Source organism: Schistocerca cancellata, unplaced genomic scaffold, assembly GCF_023864275.1.
Source record: "Schistocerca cancellata isolate TAMUIC-IGC-003103 unplaced genomic scaffold, iqSchCanc2.1 HiC_scaffold_993, whole genome shotgun sequence".
In the NCBI taxonomy this organism is placed as follows: domain Eukaryota; kingdom Metazoa; phylum Arthropoda; class Insecta; order Orthoptera; family Acrididae; genus Schistocerca; species Schistocerca cancellata.
The window spans coordinates 1-5,000 of NW_026047000.1; the positions used below are offsets into that span (position 1 = coordinate 1).

The 5,000-nt window shown below is 53.9% G+C and overlaps 1 non-coding gene across 1 annotated transcript in view; it reads left to right on the plus strand.

The window, feature by feature from the left end:
• The first annotated feature begins 4,310 nt into the window (after nt 1-4,310).
• LOC126150671 (small subunit ribosomal RNA) overlaps nt 4,311-5,000 on the plus strand; it is a 1,909-nt gene continuing 1,219 nt past the window's right edge. The window contains exon 1 of the ribosomal RNA XR_007531543.1: nt 4,311-5,000. This exon is cut by the window's right edge and continues 1,219 nt beyond it. This is a non-coding gene — a ribosomal RNA (small subunit ribosomal RNA).

Below are 5,000 nucleotides of genomic sequence, written 5' to 3' on the forward strand. Positions count from 1 at the left end.
TAAGTCTGTAGGGCGCGATGTATGCTGTTTACATGTCTTTGGCGCTGCGGTGAATTATTATTATTATTGCGAGGGCACGAGAGATGCAACAGATGTGAACATCATTTAGTTGCAACGCTGGGCAGTGTTATAGATCTACAACGAGTAATAGGAGGGTAGGAAAATATGGGCAACGGTTCGCGCGCGCCCTCTGGTCCTGACATCAACGTCCACAATAAACAGACCATACCGCCCTCTATGGGACGACGCTGACACCGCCACCCACAGACACAACACAGCCATCTATGAGAATGTGACCAAACTACATTGCCGTCTGGCCCAGAAACGACACCTCCATCTACAGGAATCCAACGGAACTACACCAACCATACTGCCAAACCACAGCATCGCCATCTATGACAATGTGACGAAACCACATGCAATAGCCCCATCTACGCGAATCGGACGACACTACGTCCACCATGTCGCGCGCAACACGAAAACTAAATACCGCCATCTGCAAGTCTCCCGAAACATGACCTGCTGCACCGACGATACCGCCATCTATGAGACGCCACCCCGACTACGACATCGCTAGGTCCCACAGTACCCATTTTTCGACGCCACCCACAAAGCCTGCATCATCTGTCCACCACAGGAACCCGAACGCCAGTGCCTGCGTCGCACGAAGTAGTCAACCGACAATCACTCCACCCGCACCCGCACGTGCCCCACCCCAACCGCCCAAATCGCAACCCAAGCGGATGAACGGCGGACTCTTCCCGCACTCGTACGTTGCAATCCACCCCTATATCTTGCGTTTCATGACGAGTTATATCCAATATGCCAAATTCCCGCTGTCCCTATACATGCTGTAAGTCTGTGCACACAATATGAACCACACCTCAGCGAGACACTCCATCACACATTACTCTCTGCCTGTAACAGACACAGATACGATATGTAAGCACCAGCATGGACCAACGTCCGGTGCATCCTCTCCGCCACAGTACACCATCCACACTATGATAACCACACCAGGGGGTCCAATTATAAAATAGAATATCCCACCCGTCCAACATCCACAATTGCTCAGATAAGCCACCAACACCCACACATGTCCTACACAGGGGTGCACCCAACACCACCACACTGCCTCCTGTTACGGCACAGAAACAATGGCAGGAATGAATCACACAGGTCTGCCACTCCCTTGCCGCAACCACAGACGCGGCGCGCCTCCAGTCACGAGCGAAAAGCGCATCCTGACGAGACAGAACTGCTGTGACATACTGACGCTGCCTCAGACATTCACTTACAATGATCACTACCAACGAACCTGCCCCCCCCCCCCCCCCCCAAACACACTATCTCTTACCATGTTGTGTACTGTAATCCAACCCATTTTGCACCTTAACCTAACCAAATTTGTAACGCAATTTGTACCGCAATGTAACGCAATTTGTACCGCAATGTAACGCAATTTGTACCGCAATGTAACGCAATTTGTAACGCAATTTGTGTCTTAACCTAACCCACGTTGTGCCTTAACCTAACCCACGTTGTGCCTTAACCTAACCCACGTTGTGCCTTAACCTAACACACGTTGTGCCTTAACGTAACCCACGTTGTGCCTTAACGTAACCCACGTTGTGCCTTAACGTAACCCACGTTGTGCCTTAACGTAACCCACGTTGTGCCTTAACGTAACCCACGTTGTGCCTTAACGTAACCCACGTTGTGCCTTAACGTAACCCACGTTGTGCCTTAACGTAACCCACGTTGTGCCTTAACCTAACCCACGTTGTGCCTTAACCTAACCCACGTTGTGCCTTAACCTAACACACGTTGTGCCTTAACGTAACCCACGTTGTGCCTTAACGTAACCCACGTTGTGCCTTAACGTAACCCACGTTGTGCCTTAACGTAACCCACGTTGTGCCTTAACGTAACCCACGTTGTGCCTTAACGTAACCCACGTTGTGCCTTAACGTAACCCACGTTGTGCCTTAACCTAACCCACGTTGTGCCTTAACCTAACCCACGTTGTGCCTTAACCTAACCCACGTTGTGCCTTAACCTAACCCACGTTGTGCCTTAACGTAACCCACGTTGTGCCTTAACGTAACCCACGTTGTGCCTTAACGTAACCCACGTTGTGCCTTAACGTAACCCACGTTGTGCCTTAACGTAACCCACGTTGTGCCTTAACGTAACCCACGTTGTGCCTTAACGTAACCCACGTTGTGCCTTAACGTAACCCACGTTGTGCCTTAACGTAACCCACGTTGTGCCTTAACCTAACCCACGTTGTGCCTTAACCTAACCCACGTTGTGCCTTAACCTAACCCACGTTGTGCCTTAACCTAACCCACGTTGTGCCTTAACCTAACCCACGTTGTGCCTTAACCTAACCCACGTTGTGCCTTAACCTAACCCACGTTGTGCCTTAACCTAACCCACGTTGTGCCTTAACCTAACCCACGTTGTGCCTTAACCTAACCCACGTTGTGCCTTAACCTAACCCACGTTGTGCCTTAACCTAACCCACGTTGTGCCTTAACCTAACCCACGTTGTGCCTTAACCTGCTCTGTAATTGGCATATGACACGTTACATTAATCTAGTGTTGTCTAACCACAACCCTCTGAATATAGTTCGCTACTCGCACCGCCCACCCTCTTGTGTGTCGTTTCATGTTGAACACTTCGCAAGTGTTGCTTACTTTTTACATGCTCCCGCTGTACACTGTAATGTGGACAACTGCAGGATGTACATCGCCCCCCCCCCTCCACCCTGCCTTCGCACGCTGGTCGTTCAGGTGCTTGCGTGTTCAATGCCCTTCGCAGCTGTTCACTGGCATTCGCATGTCGAAGCGCTCAGTCTACGTCGTGGTACGGCCTGTGTCCACTGTCCGCTGATATCGTAAGCTTAATCCTCACATTGTACTGCACATAGGTCCGTATGTACTGAATGATACGCTGTGGCACATGTGTGACCGTACGACTGCGCCCAACAACAGCGAACCATACGGTCCAAATGTTGTGCACTCAGCCACGTGCCGTCTCCCCATAACAGCTACATTGCAGTGTGGTACGCCATAGAGACGTGTGGGAGTAACGGACGCCCTGGATGGCGATCAGCATGAGCCGTCTGTTGATGTAGTGGCGCGTGTATTCAAACGTAGTCGTCTCTTCTCACACAGTGTGATAGCATGGTGCACCGCGTTCCACATCTGCGACATGGTACAGATGCTGGTTGACAGTCGGTCTCGTAATGGACATCGCATACGTAGGGGGCCACCTCCCACGTGTTCTCTAGTCGTGCACATTTTGTTGCGTGTATGTGGGCAGACGTAGTGTGTCGTGACACCTAACAGACAGGTATGCAATAATCGTTGCATTTGCAAACTGGGATGGACGTCTACGTTTGCTGGTGACGTGACGCAACGCAAATGAACAACTGGTAAACCCATTGTGGTGCGGTTGTTGTTGCTGGAGGTAAATCAGTAAGGGCAAATCTGTGTGTGAAGCGATACGCGGCGGTGGCTGGGTGGGACCGTCCCCGGCCGGTGAGGGGGGGCCGCCCGGCGTGCTGGCCGCGCGGTGCGTGGGCGCACGCGCTACAGCCGGCTGGTGGGGGCGCCCAGTGGCAGGCGCGCCGGCCGACGGACGCGGCAGGCGGCGCAGCTGCGCGCCGGGGCACCCTGCGCGCGGCGCCGGGCGGCCAAAGTGGGTCCTCGCGGGCCCGGTGCGAAGCGCGGTGGACATCTGCAGTGTGCTGGTCCGACTGAGGACTGTGTGCGTTGAGGATGCGCCGCCGCCCGGCACTCGGCGCCGCGACGCCGTCTGCTGCTCGGTCGCCCCAGCGGTTCTCGCTGGTGGTTTGTATCGCAGTTGTGCAGACGTGTTGGCACGTGCGCTGTGCTGGGAGAGTTCGCTTCGGCACCCACGTGGGGCCTTTGCCCTTCTGTGGCGCTGGCGTTGGAGCTGCCGGTCACCGTAGGTGGCGCGTGTTGTCTCCCGCCGGCAATGCCACGACAGCACGCTCCCGGGCCTCTGTCGGCAGCGGCAAGCTCAGTTGGGAGCACGGGTGGTCGCACCTAAAGCGTCTACTCGCCTAACTCCGGGCGATTGCGCCTCTCTCGAACCCGACCAAGTACTTAGGACGGCGCTGCGCGCCGCCGGGACCTGAGAGGGTTTCGAGGTGTATTGTGCAGGGGAGCTCAGCCTCCTCCTGTTTGCAGAATAATTGAGCGGACGCTTGCGTGTTCGCGCGGGCCCCTGGGACACACTCCCGGGCGGCCGGCTGCTCAGCTCTAGTTGACGCAGCTCCCTGGTTGATCCTGCCAGTAGTCATATGCTTGTCTCAAAGATTAAGCCATGCATGTCTCAGTACAAGCCGCATTAAGGTGAAACCGCGAATGGCTCATTAAATCAGTTATGGTTCCTTAGATCGTACCCACGTTACTTGGATAACTGTGGTAATTCTAGAGCTAATACATGCAAACAGAGTCCCGACCAGAGATGGAAGGGACGCTTTTATTAGATCAAAACCAATCGGTCGGCTCGTCCGGTCCGTTTGCCTTGGTGACTCTGAATAACTTTGGGCTGATCGCACGGTCCTCGTACCGGCGACGCATCTTTCAAATGTCTGCCTTATCAACTGTCGATGGTAGGTTCTGCGCCTACCATGGTTGTAACGGGTAACGGGGAATCAGGGTTCGATTCCGGAGAGGGAGCCTGAGAAACGGCTACCACATCCAAGGAAGGCAGCAGGCGCGCAAATTACCCACTCCCGGCACGGGGAGGTAGTGACGAAAAATAACGATACGGGACTCATCCGAGGCCCCGTAATCGGAATGAGTACACTTTAAATCCTTTAACGAGTATCTATTGGAGGGCAAGTCTGGTGCCAGCAGCCGCGGTAATTCCAGCTCCAATAGCGTATATTAAAGTTGTTGCGGTTAAAAAGCTCGTAGTTGGATTTGTGTCCCACGCTGTTGGTTCACCGCCCGTCGGT